Source organism: Sitophilus oryzae, unplaced genomic scaffold, assembly GCF_002938485.1.
Source record: "Sitophilus oryzae breed Bouriz unplaced genomic scaffold, Soryzae_2.0 scaffold_806_pilon_pilon, whole genome shotgun sequence".
NCBI lineage: Eukaryota > Metazoa > Arthropoda > Insecta > Coleoptera > Curculionidae > Sitophilus > Sitophilus oryzae.
This window is the reverse complement of record NW_022147424.1, coordinates 908,041-926,042: the sequence shown is the minus strand read 5'-3', so window position 1 is coordinate 926,042 and position 18,002 is coordinate 908,041. Positions and strand designations below refer to the sequence as shown.

At 30.1% G+C, this 18,002-nt stretch overlaps 1 protein-coding gene across 2 annotated transcripts in view; it reads right to left on the bottom strand.

Annotated features, from left to right (window-relative positions):
* LOC115888686 (scavenger receptor class B member 1-like) overlaps window positions 1–17,110 on the bottom strand; it is a 69,862-nt gene extending 52,752 nt beyond the window's left edge. Inside the window, exon 1 of one of the 2 annotated variants that reach the window (XM_030908465.1) lies at window positions 16,936–17,110. The gene's annotated coding sequence lies outside the window, so the exon portion shown is untranslated. Of the gene's footprint in view, window positions 1–3,735; window positions 4,048–16,935 lie in introns of those variants that run through there. The other variant, XM_030908464.1, reaches the window with a different exon arrangement.
* Window positions 17,111–18,002: the final 892 nt, after the last annotated feature.

Here is an 18,002-nt window from a genome sequence, read left to right as displayed (position 1 = left end):
TTATTAAAACATCTAAAATACAAATATGTATTTTTTAAATTAATTGTAAGTTCATCTCATCTCTCTTAAAAATTGCTACTTCTCAAAATTTCCCATTAAAAAATAGACCATATACCATATAAAATTAAATAATTGAAAGATCGGACTACGGAAAACCACACAAATTTTCGGAAAAATTTTGACTACCTGCACATGCACACAATCGTCAATAAATAAAATTAAAAAATAACTACTATTTTAGTATTTTAACTATTTTAATAAACGCAAAAATAGCACAGTATTTATACGGCGAAGTTATAAAAATTTGGAAGAACTATAATGCACTAACGCATACAAAAAATCAAACGAATACTAAATTTCATTTATCAAAAGCATTCGATAGTCGTGACTCAACGATAACCATTTAGTCGCACGGCGAGGTTGTCACATATGCTTTAGTATACAAATGAATGAATGATTTTATTCGAATAAAACCATTCGATAGTTGAAATCATTCATTCATTAACCATTCGATAGTCTAATTCATTCGATAGTTCCCATCGCTAGTTATAACAGCCAAGGGAGGCAATACAATGTATTAAGTTATTTTTTACATTTTTTTTTCTGTTTTGATTATTAGAGATGTTTCCTTTAATATCGTTAGTTCTGCGTTATTAATGTTTATTAAAACCGGGATTATATCTTTAATATTTAAAATACAGAAATAATAATATAAAAATATTTAATTCACAAACGAAATTATTGCACAGGATGTTTTAGAGTTAGGGTAAAAAAACAACCCCTCGATTAACCCTGTATAATAGGCCAAATACTAAAGTTTATATAAAACTTGGTTTACGAATTAAAGTTAATATAATTATGTACAGTTTGCTAAAAAATTCATGAAAATAAGGCTAAAAATAACAGAAATATATCACACTTTAAAATTCACCAAAAATTTCTCCGTCGCGTTTTTTTTGCAGCTGAGTGTAGACAATTATTTGATAACAATTACACCGAAAACGCAAACTTAAATTGACGTATCCAAAGGACGTATCCTAATTATTTTTGACAAGAAGTAAGTATATACGAAAATGCACGAAAAAATATGTATATAATTAGTTAATTCGAAGTGAATTTCTTGATTGATCGGTTTACTACACGTGTGTTATACAGTATGTCCCCAGATCATCTTTACAAGAGGAAAAATATAGTTCAATGCTACGAGAAAGGTTATTATAAATATTTTGTTTTTTTAACATTTTAAAATAGCAAAAAAAAGATGACGTTAATCAAAATTAATAATAACCATCTATCAAAGAATCAATGATATTACCATAGAAGCGCGTGTTGTTTTTTGGGACCTTGACATTTTTTTTATTTTTCTCTGAAACGGTATTGAAATTTTGAAGTATAAAACGGAATTCATCGTTTTAAAACAAGCAAAAACTTTTATAAAGAATTCACTGTTCTCGAAAATTAAATAATAAAACAGTTTTTTCTCTTGCAAAGATAATCCAGAGACATACTGTAGTTACTTGAACCAGTGAAGATCGAGTTATTCCCTTATTTCTCTGGATTTTGAATTCGCAATAATGTCACCGGAAATTCTGAAATTGTGGCAATATATTCTTTTAGATTAGATTAGACCTCTGAACAAAATTAATTCCAGAATAAATAATTAAATAATTAAAAACATATCTGGGTCGATGTCATGCAGGTAACCGATCTTTCATATTTACTTTAATTTTATTACAGATATTTTTATGAAACTTGTTCCACGTTTTCTATGCAGCAAAACATCTTTTTTGGTGTACAAAGAATTTTATTTATTTCAACCAGTGCCGCCCATACGGGTTTTACATTGAATATTTTGGGAGAAAAAAGACTTCTCTTAATATAAAAATTATTTTCAAAATCTCCATTCATTTCTAAATTTTTTTATCTCGCGATTTTTGCTTAAAAAAAATAAAGTCAGTTTACTTCAGGGTGAAATCGCTGAAAATTTGATGAGGTGACTATTGTGTGGAAATTATTTCTACATCGGCTGGAAGGAAATTAAGAAACAAAACAAATTTTTTTGTATATCAAAATTAGCATTTTGATGCACGGAAGACGTGTATCAAATATAACATTATAGATATTTTGAAAAAAAAATAGAAAATTTTACCACCCTGTATCTGAAAAGTTAAGAGGTTAAGACATATATTCATATGAAGTTTTTTTCTTAGAATAGGTCCAAGAATCATGTCCTTAAATATTAGCATGTCATTAAGGAACACTCTGTATAGACTTTCGTTAACTCATATCCCAAATTTCATCTTTTAAAAAGGTATTTTACATAGTATGTTTAATTTATTATCTCAAAAAATGTTACAGTATATAGTTATTATATGTATATATATTTTGACTCTATGAAACTCTGTAAAAAAATCCAACTATCTATACTAATATATAAAATCCTGAAGTGACTGACTCACTGATTAATCACGATCCTGTTCAAACCACTCAACGTAAGAAGCTCAATTTTGGCATACAGGTTGATTCTAGGGTGTAGAGATTCGATAAGAAGGGATTTTTCGAAATTCCAGTTCCAAGAGGGTGAAACCACCCCTCAAATATTACAATATTATTTATTTAAAAAACGGTCAAGTTTCCGAAAAAACGCTTAAACACGTATATTTTATTTTGTTTTTTACATATTTTAAGATTTTTTAAAAATGTATACAGGGTGTTTCGAAAAATCTGGTCATTGTTTAATCACGATCCTGCTTAAAGCGCTTGACGTAAAAAGCTGATTTTTGGAAAATAGATTGACTTTGACGTTCGATAAGAAGAGATTTTTCGAAACTCGTATTCTAAGGGGGTGAAACCACCACTCAAATATTAGAATATTTTTTTTATTTAAAAACCGGTGAGTTTTTCGGAAAAACTCTTAAACAGGTATATTTTATTTTGTTGTTTTACATATTTTAAGATTTTTAAAAATTTATACAGCGTGTTTCATAAAATATGACCATTGAGTAATCACGATTCTGCTTAAACTGCTTGACGTTTAAAGCTGATTTTTGGCAAACGGATTGACTGTGGAGTGTAGAGATTCCATAAGGAGGGGTTGCTTGACTCTCAAATTCCAAGAGGGTAAAAACGCCCCTCAAATATTACAATATTTGATATTTAAAAAACTATTAGTCCTTCGGGAAAACGCTTGGACACGCATAATTTATTTTGTTTTTTGACATATTTTGAAATTCTTTAAAAAATCATACAGGGTGTTCCAAAAAGTTGGGTAATTGATTAACTACGATTCTACTTAAAGTGCTTGACGTAAAAAGTTTATTTTTGGCGGATTTTTCGAAAGTCAAATTCCAACGAGATGAAACTACCCCCCAAATATTACCAAGTTATATAATAATATCGCCATATTGTTTTTCTCATGCTGACATAAATGTGGGAAAATTTTATCCAGTTTTTATGTTAATGAAAATTCATGCTTTGCTTTATCATCAGCATTACAAAAAATGATTAATTCGACGCTAACAAAGTCGCGGGTACACGCTAGTACTTTCATATTTTTCTCTAAAACGGTATGGAAATTTAGAAAAGAATAAACGGGATTTTTTAGAAAAAAAAATCCCAAAAAGTTTGTAATAAAAAAAATCTCCTCTTGCATAGGCAATCCAGGGACATATCGTATATTTTTTTAATAAATTAGACATATATTAAAAAAAAAAGTTCTTCCAGATTTCAGCTTACCAGAAATAGATCGTCCAGCGATCAGAAAAAAATCGCCACTAATGAAGTACTACCACCACGTAGCGCGGTGTATAACGGTACCACCGTAACTTCAATCAAATCGATTAATCGTCCGATAAATCGCGATAACACACCAACTGACAAACGCGAACTGTAATAATAATAATAGTACCCCCGGTTGCTTAACGCTGCCGGCCTCCGGTCGGTGGTTGTATATACTCCGGGTACCACGCAATACGAGCTGGAGCGGGTGGAACTAACCTTGTGTACTTGTCTTTGCCGAGCGGTCTCTCGGTCAATGCTTTCCGCACCTTGATTGGCGCATTTACGCTTAAGTACCGGTACGATCGGGTGATGGTGTTGGGGGGAAAATAACGCGTAATAATAAAAAAAATAAAGCAAAATTCGATTTTTCAAAACTCTCGGCAAACAACTTTGGTTCACCCGGTATATGCAAATAACTTTGTAAGAAAACGTCCAATTTTTAGCCGATAGGCTATTAAGATCGGAAAAAAAAGTTTTTTCCATTTCACTCAAAATGAGTTATTTGGGTCATAAATGACCTAAATACAAAATATTTCCATGGTGTCTGTCTGTCTGTCTGTCTGTCTGTCTGTCTGTCTGTCTGTCTGTCTGTCTGTCTGTCTGTCTGTCTGTCTGTCTGTCGGTCCGTACGTCCGTCAGTCCGTCCGTCTGTTCGTCTGTGATTTAAATCAAATAGTCGCCCGATCGATTTTATAAGTATGTATTATTTTCACTCTTGCAACTAAATAGTTGGCCGACTAAAAATTACAGATCAGCGCATAGAGTTATTGTATCGAATTTCTCTTCACAGTATCCATACTATTTAAATTTTAAAAGTCGGGGAATTCAAAGTGTCTTGTTTTCCAAATTAATATTTTTTTAGAAAATATGCGATAATTGTTTTGAGTAGTTTATTTGGCATAATTAAATCAGTTTTTTTTTCTGTAAAAGTCAGTTTTGTGACGTACATTTTGACCACGTAAACAAAATCTATACTTAGAACCCAAAGAACATTCGGAAATTATAAATATCAGTGTTCCAAAAAAACAGGTACGATAAATTTTAGCACCAACATCGTTAAAAGACGTTTTCCCAGAAAAAAAACATGCGAAATGGAAGAGCAAAAAATAATTCTCTGACGCACGAGAATCGCAGAAAAGGAGGAAAAGGTAAGAGATACCAACGAAGAAATGTCGTACAGCGCAAAACCATTGAGGTCGACGGTCTAAATTTTAATATCGCAAATAAAGCTAGATGGTAGTGAATTTTTTTTTGATAAAGAAATAGGTATTCTTTTTTAGGATAACAATAAGTAGGTATTTTCTTGAATGTGGTAGACAACGATTCATTATTGAAACTAAAAAAATTTCGGACTTCCATTGTCTTTGTTTATTTTGATTAACACAACGTTTCGGTCAGAAGGACCACTGACCGTTATCAAGTATAAACTAGTTTAATTCCTAAAAAAGAAGGATGAATTTATCTGGCAAGCCCACAGTAGGGAATGCAATCCCGCAAATGCGGGATCCCTCTGTGATTCCGCGGCATCAAATTTGCGGGATTTACCGTACGGGATCTGCGGGATCGACACCAGGGGATTCCCCTTTGCCATTAAAAAGAAGTGAAACAAACAGGTAAGTTATTAGATTTCTTTCTGGCGTGCGTAAGTGAAGAAAAACGTTTAACTAGTCCTTGTGGACAATTTCGTCAAATAAACTGCCGGACATAATTATCGGGACAAGCAAAATTTTAGGGTAAATTTAAAGTTGAATATCTCTTGAACTAAAAAATATTTTGGGATGCGGTCTGGACCAGGTTTTAGATGCATCTATTGTGATTAAGATACTATGTGATTTTCGAAAATATATTTAGCGAATTCTTGTATACAGGGTGTTGTATAAGAGTGTGAAAATTTGGTTAAGATTCTTTTTTACTGCAAATTTACAGTTTTTAAAAAATCGAAATTTTTACCAATTACGACTAATCTGTATTGAAATTAGAAAAAACAATTTGATCGGGTTTTTAATTTTTTTTTTGTTTTAAGGAAAATACGACGTCTTTTCGAAAAATATGCATTTTTAGTCATACGATGGTTGCGAAAAGCTTTGTACATTCAAACAGCTTTGTACATTCTGCATATGCCAAAAAATTATTGATATAGAGTGTATCTAAAAGCAGATAACTATTTTATTATTTAATGATTCTCTAGAGTTTTCTTAACTATTATTAATTAAAAATAAAGGGGTTTTCTCAATTTTATTTTTTTGAATTATTCCACATTTTAAGTTGTTTCTGGCCCAATGTGACCCGTGAAGAAAAGTTAGTTGTAGAGGTGGACAACGATTGAACGAGTCGTTCATTTGAACGAGTATTAACAATGAATCGTGAGGTTCGATTCATTGCTTACAATCCGGTTCGTTCAATAGCTTGAAACACCAGAACACCTTATCACTGAGTGCGCCGAGACGACGACCATTCGTGCCATGAACTTTGATACGGCTGATCGTTGAGGATGGAGAGCTGGCCTCTGTGGATCCGTCTCAGATACTGGCTTTTGTTAGAGCCCTCAGACTGTATGATGAGTTATAACTCGTTATAACACAAGAAAGGGGAACACGCAATAGATCTGTACCCATATAGCACGTCCAAATGAAATTACATTTCTACAAGGGAGACACCTGAGAAACAACATATGTTAAAGTGAACCAACTAGTTCTAACATATACATATGAGATACACGCAGGTTTATATTGATAGAATTGTGTGATACAGTGTTTACTAGTTGTATACCGTATGCACTCAAGATTCTAAAGAGTTTCTTGTAACGTAACAAATAATTATTAAAATGATGAAATCTGACGTCGGTATATGAGACATACAATGTATAAGTCATATGTATGTGTGATACTTCGTATCATAGTTGTGCCTATAGTACACAGCTTGTAAAAATGTGACGTATACAAATAATATAAATATCTATATAGACACTTAGTAATAGTGTACTGTTGTGTCTACATTCTAGCATGAAATGAAGGTGTGCGCATGCGCGGATAGCCTCAGCGTAGATACACCGACCAAGTGTATCTTATGTGTCCTCTTTCCTTTCTCCTTTCTAGGAGTGGTATGTGTTAGCAGCCATTATTGTTTTATCATTCGGAAGCTCTATATAAATGTTCTGTTTGTGTGTAGTTTAAAAGAGATTTTAAGGTTTTTAACTTTTTACTTTGTTACACCTTCCTAAGAGTATTATTAATATTATAGCAGCGACTCTTCCCTTACGCGATACTCAATTTACCAAATTTTGACTCCAATGAATGAAAACTCCAAATAGTCTCGTATAATGATGAAGAGATTAGCTGAGTTAACTCTGCAATATATTTTTTTTTAATTTGGAAATAATATAAATCTAAATGGACCAGAGAAAGAAAGATTTAAACACTTTAAAGAACTTTTTACACTGATATTCGGTAAGTTATTGATGGATAATATACAATATACAGATAATATGTTTAATATTCAATAATCAGTTTCATATAAAATTTAAGGGTGAGCTAGATTGTTAATCTGGAAATAAAATACAACAAAGTCCAACAGAGTGCTCGATGAATGAGTATGCTAATAAACCAGCTGCTTGGAGGGAAAAGAGAAGAAAAAAAATGACTAAACGAGGTCCACCAAATCGTGGCGATATACCAGTGATTACCATTTTGGTATGTTGTTATACTATGTACTTATATTTTTAATACATTTTGATACAAATTCTGTTCTTTTACAGTGTTTTCTTACTTCTGGTTTCTGCAGTGTAAATAATTATTATTATTGTATTATTTGCGCTATTGCGTTCCATGATATAAAGAAATATAAGAATTTTATTTTTTAACCACTTAACTAACTAACCATTTTATGGAAGAAAAATGGTACATTTAATACAAAACAAAAATGGAACAATTTTAAGGCTACTTCTCTTGAACTTACGATCGAGATAGTTTTGGAAAATACAAAGTTTTGCCTGTCTAATTTTTGTTCTAAAAAGATATAATTTTGGTATCATTGAATAAATATTTCTTAAAAAGAACGAAAAGTTAGGCATCAAAACTTGTATTATTTCCTAAATTCGTTCATAAGAAGTAGTTTTATCTAGCACAAGATGTATATACGAAGCAAAATACATACGTATACACGCGGTAGTCACAACTGCAATGTGTAAACATAGTTTAAACGTAATACTCAAGCACTGTGTATCCTACGGCACACTGTGTATCCCTTACTTTGTGTATACGTAAATGCTATACTGTGGCTACATAGTGAGGCGGACGTTTAACCTTTGTGCATACGTGTTGAACTACAATGTGTAAACGTAGCATATTTACATCGGGGGAATTGTGTCACCCTGTGTCTACATCTAATAATGTAAACACATCGTAAATGTGATTTGATGTGCTGTATGGGTAAAGTCCCTGTGATTAACTCCCCTTCTAAACTTTCTACATTCTACAAGGAGTCGATTCCATATGAGAAATTGAATCATGTGATTCGATTCACTAAAAAGAATCGTAATGCCCATCACTAGTTGTAGTAGTATATGTGTAAATTTGCAAAAATCAATAACACGAGTTTAAAAGAAATTGTTCAAGTTTTTCAAGCTATAAAAATGAACCTTCGAGACATATAAATCGGTTTCAATGTCAGAATATCGCAAAATTCGCATATTATGGTACCAAAACTGCTCCAGATCTGTCAGTCTCAATGGACCAAGGTGAACTATTTACACGAAATCGCGAAGAGTACTATGCAAGTCTTTTATTATACTATACCGGGTGCGTCTCGAAAGTGGCTCACCCCTATAACTTTTTATTTTTCAGATAAAATAATGAGACTTGGTACGTTTGTATATGACACAAATTAGGATTGAATGACGTTATTCAATTGTTTTTGGTCACTTTTTATTTTACCGGAAATGACTACAACTTTTGATTTTTAAATGGCACCCTCGGTATTTTTTTACTTTATTCGATAGAATGACGTATCACATGTCAACTTTTGACATTTTCGCTTAATAAAAAATGGAATTTTAAATTTCAATCTAGAGTGCCATGGCTATGTTAAAAACACTAATTCTTAATAAGGGAGCCATGGAAAAATAGATTGGATTGTCTAATGTCTTTAGTGTCTTATCCTGGCCAGTTATATAGAAAATGCTCAAATCGTATCTTTAATCATATCTCAATTTCTCAAATTGAACGAGGGTGGCTCATTAGCATATTTAGAAAAATCATTTCTTTCCGGATAATTGATACCACACACTTGGGTATTTCGAGTCAAATTTTCGTTACGAACCGCAAGTTATAATTTCAAATAAGCCATATGCGAAAATGTCCAAAGTTGACATATGATATGTCATTCTATTCAGAGTATTATTTTCTATCGAATAAAGTAAAAAAATACCTAGGGTGCCATTTAAAAGTGACCGAAAACAATTGAATACGTCAATCAATCCTAATTTATGTCATATACTAACATACCAAATGTCATTTTTTTAACTGAAAAAATAAAAAAGTTATAGGGAGTCACTTTTGAGACGCACCCGGTATTTCGTATTAAATAATATACAGGGTTGTTCACCACATACGACACGGAGTATTGTGGCTAAACGATGATATTTTTACAAATTGTAAGTTTGGGGTTCGTTGAAGGACTATTAGAGCTACAATTTAAAAATATTTTTACAAGATACAGAGTGTCCCAAATAAATAAAAAATATCAAAGTTGTATTTTTTTAAATGGAACACCCTGTATATTATTACATTTTTAGTTTCTACGATTAAAATAAAGGTAAATTTGATTCAGGTTTATTAAACTTAAACCTTACCGTTTTTGAAATATTTTCAATTTTGTGAAATTGCAGTAAAAATTTTAAAGCTTCATTTCTCCAAGGGTATCAATGTTTTTAATACTAAATATTTAATGAAGTTTATTTATTGATCAGTTATTGTGTTGCAATAATAAAAATAATACTACCTTATACAGAGTGTCTAAAAATTTATTTTAAATAATTATTAGCTTCAAACGGCAATAACTTCTTTAATTTAAATGGAATGCCCTGTATATTTTAGGAGAATCAGATGCACAATTAAATTGTCTATCAAATTGTATTATACCATTTTTTACCTATCCCTTCAAGTTTTCGTATAAAATGCATTTTCTTATAATTTAGACCTCATTTATCAATATATCAATGGAATATTGACATTTTAGATTGTTTTTAAAGCAACAAATGTACAAAATGTACAGACTAGTAATATTATCGTTTTTAGCAAAACGATAATATTACTAGCCCATTTGTATGCAAAAAGAAAACTATTTAAATCTTTATAAAAGAGTATACCATTAATTAAATATAACACCATTATTTGCGCCCATATACTAATTAATTACATACTTAATTGTGTTCGTTATTAAATTATTATAAATAAATGTGGATTTGAGTCAGAAATCAATATAATAATAAGTTATCAAATTAAAGTCTCTGTAGTTATAAATAAGCATTTATTAAAAAATGAAATATCATTTTTAAGGTGTTACTTTTTATCACACTGTCTAATGCCCATACAAAATTCAGTTTTTTAGTATTTGGAGCAATTATTATTAATCAAAGCAAACAGTCAGTTAATGTTGTTTGAATACTGGAATCATATTAACTGATCCTCTTTAACAAATATTTAAACAGTTTTTTTTTATTTTTAATGAAATAAACGAATTATATCGACAATATTAGTATCTGTACTCTTTAAAAATTTGATACATCTTTAAAAATAATCTAAAATGTCAATAGTCCATGGGTATATTGATAAATAAGTTCTAAATTAGAAGAAAATGCATTTTCTACGGAAACTTAAAGAGATAGGTAAAAAATCGTATAATATAATTTGATAGACAATCAAATTGTGCATCTGATTCTCGTAAAATATAGAGGGTGTTCCATTTAAATTAAACAAGTTATTGCCGTTTGAAGCTAATAATTATTTAAAATAAATTTTTAGACACTCTGTATAAGGTAGTATTATTTTTATTATTGCAACACAATAACTGATCAGTAAATAAACTTCAGTAAATATTTAGTATTAAAAACTTTGATACCCTTGGAGAAATGAAGCCTTAAAATTTTTACTGCAATTTCACAAAATTGAAAATATTTCAAAAACGGTAAGGTTTAAGTATAATAAACCTTAATCAAATTTACCTTTATTTTAATCGTAGAAATTAAAAATGTAATAATATACAGGGTGTCCCATTTAAAAAAATACAACTTTGATATTTTTTTACTTATTTGGGACACTCTGTATCTTTTAAAATTATTTTTAAATTGTACCTCTAATGGTCCTTCATCGAACCCAAAACTTACAATTTGTAAAATTCTCATCGTTTAGCTATAATACTCCGTGTCGTATGTGGTGAACAACCCTGTATATGTTACATATTAAAACATAATAATGAAACAAGAAATCTAATAAGCAGTACAAAAAAGAAAATATTTTTTTTATGAATAAAACTAATTATTTAACTAAAAATTTAATGCACATTTTATTATGTATTGCCCTATAACCTTAATACCTAAATAAACAAATAGGTAAACTAGTTTATTAAATGTAAAGGACGGATATACTAAAAATTTTCCATTAAAACAGATATTAGTAAAATTTGGCCTTTTTTCAAGATCATTTTTAATAGATCTATTAAAAAACATTGATAGATAGAAGGAGACTGTAGTAAAGTTTCCAATCTGTCTATTATACGAGAAAAAACAAAATGTTGTTATTTTTGCGTAAGTTTGAAACACCCTGGAGTGGTTTAACAAAGTAACGAATTTAAGAACCATTTTTTTATTGAGGTGCATAATATCTTGTTTGCTTCTTTTTTGATTCATCTTATTTTTGTTGGAGATATTCGCTTTTCGAAGATTAAAAGCGTTTGCTGATTTGCTTTAGTTCTCATCAGCATACCTATACAGGGTGTTTCAAAAAACATGTGCCATCTCTCGTGGGGACATTCCTCACGTAAAAATAAGATTTATTTTTCATAGCAACTCTGCTCTGTTTTCTAGGTACAGGATGTTCAAATCTTAATATTTTTTAGCGTTTCGAATAAAATTTTGAGAGTAATGGTTACTATAAATACGACCATATAAAGGTTATCACTAAAATATTTTTCTAAAAAAAAGTAATATACGCCACTGACTTTTTTTCTTTTGTTAGCAAAATAGTGTAAGTAGTTTAATGCAGATTAAAAGTTGTCTCTTGATATTTTGTCGATTTCGGCCTCCTTGATGAGATAAACGCAATTTTATTAATTTGCATTGATTCAAGCCTTAATAGCAACCTTTAAAAAAATTTAATATTAATTTGAGAAAGTTTTAAACAAGTACTCATTGATTCCTCGTCAAAAAATAAGTATAAAAAAAGTTCCTATAAACATTTTTATGGATATGCATAGTTTTAAAGTTACAGGATGTTAAAACTTTTTACAATTAGGTTTTTTGTAGTTCAAAGTTGTCTCTTGATATTTTGTCAAAGTTGTCTCTTGATATTTTGTCGATTTCGGCCTCCTTGATGAGATAAACGCAATTTTATTAATTTGCATTGATTCAAGCCTTAATAGCAACCTTTAAAAAAATTTAATATTAATTTGAGAAAGTTTTAAACAAGTACTCATTGATCCCTCGTCAAAAAATATGTATAAAAAAAGTTCCTATAAACATTTGTATGGATATGCATAGTTTTAAAGTTACAGGATGTTAAAACTTTTTACAATTAGGTTTTTTGTAATTTTCTTAAATACCATAATTTTTTATTTGAAATTGCTGTATGTAGGTCTAATAGTAAAATATAAATTAGGTAAAATATATAATTTACTAGCGTGTACCAGCGACTTCGTTCGCGTCAAATTAATCATTTGTAATGACATGACATTTATGTCAGCATGAGAAAAGACAATATGGCGATATTATTATATATCTTGATAATATTTGAGGGGTAGTTTCATCTCGTTGGAATTTGACTTTCGAAAAATCCGTTTGCCAAAAATAAGCTTTTCACGTCAAGCAGTTTAAGCAGAATCGTGGTTAAGAAATTACCTAACTTTTTCGAACACCCTGTATGATTTTTTAAAAAATTTCAAAATATGTAAAAAAAACAAATAAATTATGCTTGTCCAAGCGTTTTCCCGAAGGACTAACCGTTTTTTAAATAACAAATATTGTAATATTTGAAGGGCGTTTTCACCCTCTTGGTATTTGAGATTCGAGAAACCCCTCCATATCGTACCTCTACACCCCACAGTCAATCCGTTTGCCAAAAATCAGCTTTAAACGTCAAGCAGTTTAAGCAGAATCGTGATTAGGTGGTTTCACCCTCCTGGAACAGGAATTTCGAAAAATCCCTTCTTATCGAACCTCTACACTCTAGAATCAACCTGTATGCCAAAATTGAGCTTCTTACACTGAGTGGTTTGAGCAGGATCGTGATTAATCAGTATGTCAGTCACTTAAGGATTTTATATATTAGTATAGATTAATTTCATTTTTATTTTAATTTTATTAATTGTGATTAATAAAATTGCGTTTATCTCATCAAGAAGGCCGTATATGTTCGATAAAATATCAAGAGATAACTTTTAATTGGCATTAAACGGCCTACACAATTTTTGATATCAAAAGAAAAAAGTCAGTGACGCACATGTTTTTTTTTTAAATATTCCAGTGATAACCCATATGCACGTCACTGATGAATTTATCGACACTTTTTTAGCATAAAAATATGTAGCACTTAAGTAATTTTTACCCTCAAAATTTCATTCAAATCACTAAAAGTACTTGGAAGAAAATTATAGTAAATCGAAAAACTATTAAGACTTTAACACCCTGTAGCTACGAAACAAAGCAGAATCGGACCTATGTTGATTGTTGATATGAAAAATAAATCTTATTTTTACGTGAAGTATCTCCCCACGAGAGATGGCACATTTTTTTAAACACCCTGTTTAATAATGTCACTGTTACGGAAAAGTCATATTACTATTAATTCAGGGGTGGAAAAGTGAAATAGCAAAAGCGGTTCCACCGTTTCCACGGAAATCTCAAATAAAATAGTTCCAGCCCTAGCCAGTAGGTGGTAGTGCAATTAATTTTTAGGTTAAGAAGTTGCTACTAGTTATTGCTAGATGGCGTTAAATCCGAATTTTTTTGTAGTTTCCATAGTTTCCAACGGCCATTGTCATATTATTGTCAAATTCTCAAAAAATATTGTCGTTGTCATAGCGCCAATCATAATATTATCAAATAAATGATTATCAAAACATTTTTCAAACTATAAGTTGTTATATGTGTTTTAATTAGACAATTCCTTTTGTTTGTGGCCCTAAAAATATAATGTAATTCTTTTAGTTTTGCCATCATTTAAGTACCTATTTATATTTACTCCATTTACAAAACTTTGGGCGTATTACGTTGGTCTTGTTTTATTATAATAAACGATGTTTAAATATTTGACTTATAAATATAATAAAAACTTTAAATAATAAATAATATTTCACATGTTTGGCTTTAATTTTATTTAATAATTGTATAAATTATACTGTTAAATCTTATTTTTTACATATCACAACTATACTTGTTATTAGTATTGTTGAATTTGTGTAAAAAATAAGATTTAATAATCAAATTTAATTATTTTAGAGCAAAATTCAATAAATACGCTCATTTAAAAAGCCCGCGCTTCGGTCCATTTAAAACAAGCCCTACTCAATAGATTGTACTTCTGTAGGACCATTTTTCAGTATGGCAGAGTCAGTTCTTTTTCTAGCTAGGTATATTCTTTGTATTAATTGTGTGTTACCCAGTTATGCAGCAGAGATGGTTTTCAATTAAGGGGGGGGACACAATAATGGATATAACTTAAAGAGATTTAAAGCCATTTCTGCTTGAGTAACTATAAAAAAAATCATATAATCAATTTTTGTTGATTTTATAACCGAGTTTGTGAAAAAGAACCTGCTTTGGATGTAACGTTTTTTCTGCGTTCAAGGTATTTACAGAATTAAGTAAATAATTTTCAAGGTACATATTATGTATATTTCAAAATATAGAAGTATTCTTATACGTATTAGTCAACCTAAGGCATCTTCTTATGCGTATTCCTTCAAGTCTAATTTATTTATTGCGATAACACAAACAAGATATCTGCATAACCAGATGACAGATCATACATTACTTTGCGTCAATGGGAAATTTAGCAGATAATATAGTTTTTTTAATTACAAATTTATTTGTCTATTTGTGAATGTAATTAGCATGCTTGTATCAAAAGCCATTTTTATTAAGAAATTTAGGAACAAATACGTTCCATCAATGCCAAAATTTTCTGTTTACCGTACGTATACCAGTAATTTTTTTATTACCTTAAAAACATCGTTCATGATGATGAAAAGAACATTCTGGTAAAGTTTGAGCTTTTAATTATAATATTAAAAGCTGTTTCATCGTGATTTTTTATTTCGCGTTTAAATAATACAGGAATTTTTTTTTGGAATTTTATTGGTAGCTAGCATAGTTTTACTTTATCCTCCCATACAGGGTAGCGCCTCTCAAACGCCGAGGTTCCAAGGAGAACTACAGTTTATATTGAAATGGAATTTTGTGAGCATATGTAGGTTAATTCAGAGCACTTTTTAAAAATATAGAGAGTTATACAGGGTGTCCCCAAAAAAGTTACATATCAAAGTTGTGTTTCTTGTAATGGAACACCCTATATATTAATAGATTTTCGGATTCTGGGAGAAAAATAAAGGTAAGTTTTATAAGAGGACTATATGACTAAAATGTAAGGTTTTTGAAATATTTAACTTTTTCTAGATATAAAGAACAATTTTTTTCCTAAATTGGAATTTACCCGGTATAGCCTAATATGTAGTTAAATTAACTATTGTATTTTAAATCAAATTAAAACTTGATCCAAAAAGTTATACAGGGTGCGACAAAATTATTATTGAACTTTGGTCACCTTTAAAAGCATGTTACTCTATTTTAAGTGGAACACCCAGTATATTATGCCGATATTCAATGGAGAATTCATGTCTCTTCAACAAAGATTTTCCTAGATATTTTCATTTACATGATTTAATCTGAGTACCTAGATCTTTATTATTAGATAAAATCTAGGTGGCTGTGATATGTATACAGACGAAAACTTCTGATTTCTGCCGCATCGGGCGCTGCGGTCGGAATTTTTAAAATCAACTGAAATAATCTATTAATCTACACTAAATAAAATCCTTAAGTAACTGACTCACTGATTAATCAAGGTCCTGCTCAAACCACTCACCGTAAGAAGCTCAATTTTGGCATAGAGGTTGATTCTAGGGTGTAGAGGTTCGATAAGAAGGAATTTTTCGAAATTCCAGTTCCAAAGAGGTGAAACCACCCCTCAAATATTACAAAATTTTTATTTAAAAAACGGTCGTCAAGTTTCCGAATAAAAACGCTTAAACACGTATATTTTATTTTGTTTTTTTACATATTTTAAGATTTTTTAAAAATGTATACAGAGTGTTTCACGAAATATGACCACTGAGTAATCACGATTCTGCTTAAACTGCTTGACGTTTCAAGCTGATTTTTGGCAAACGGATCGAGTGTGGAGTGTAGAGGTTCGATAAGGAGGGGTTTCTCGAATCTCAAATTCCAAGAGGGTGAAAACGCCCCTCAAATATTACAATATTGGTTATTTAAAAAACGGTTAGTCTTCCGGGAAAACCCTTGGACACGCATAATTTATTTTGTTTTTTACATATTTTGAAAGTTTCTAAAAAATCATACAGGGTGTTTTTGCTTAAACTGCTTGACGTAAAAAGCTTATTTTTGGCAGACGGATTTTTCGAAAGTCAAATTCCAACGAGATGAAACTACCCCTCAAATATTACCAAGTTATATAATAATATCGCCATATTGTTTTTTCTCATGCTGACATAAATGTGAGAAAATTTTATCCAGTTTGTATGTTAATGGAAATTCATGCTTTGCTTTATCATCACCAAATGATTAATCATCGACAAATGATTAATTCGACGCAAACGAAGTGGCGGGTACACGCTGGTGTTTTATAAGGTAATATATAGTTGACTTACTAAGCAAATCTACTATCCGTTCTTCTGAATCTCTCTGGGGTCTTGTTTTAAAACCATCAGCCAACTTCAAAAACAAGCAAATCTACTTAAAATCTTTCTATTTTTTTTCTATTTTAAATTATATGAAATTATTATTAGTTTTTTATGCACAACACTTTAACAAAAAATCGTTAAAATTGATAGGCGTTCACTATTCTTCTACAGACAGACAAATCAATAGTAAAACACATTTTTCTATGATTTTTTCTTGTTTGCTCCTGACCTTTTCTTATCTTAATGTGACTGAGAGTAATTGAGATGCATTACGAACTTCCAAGTCGTTGCTTACAAACAATAATTAATTTGTTTATACTTAGAATAATCTTTTCTCTTCCTGTTAAGTTATATAATTCATTATTTGAAAATTTTCCGCAAATATACAAGCCCAAAAATACTTATTGATTAAGTGCAAATAAACTATGTATATTTAAAAATAGCATCAATATTATCTATTTTGTTTTACATAGTGCGTTTGATGTTGGATGGATGTCGACATATATCATTCATATACTAATTAGTTCAAGTTGATATGACAAAATAATTATAAATCATAGTTACTTCCTAGATTGGTTAACGTCATTAGTCTTTATTTTATCTGAATACTATTATCGACTGATAATATCTTCACAATAAGCATAAAAAATACAGTTCATACATATTCAAAATACTTATCAATGGCGCCGGGAGGCACGTATAACCGCCCATACTAAAATATATTAATAAAAAGTTGGTAGGCAGTTCTTTTAGTTTCAAAGTAAAGGAATTTTTCCAATTTTTTTTTATCTCAAAAACTGCGACTATGGCTGATCTTGATGTTATTACAAATTTTGTTGCAAATATTATTCCTAATCTTAAATTGCAAACCGCGTTTCGCTACACACAAAAAAGAATAATCTTATTTTGAAAATTTAATACTCAAATAGAATAAATCTTAACTTTGTATATACGCAAAGAAATATATATTTATACTAATTATTTAGAATGATAAATTTAATGCTGCGATATTCTCCTAATGAATGATTTATTTT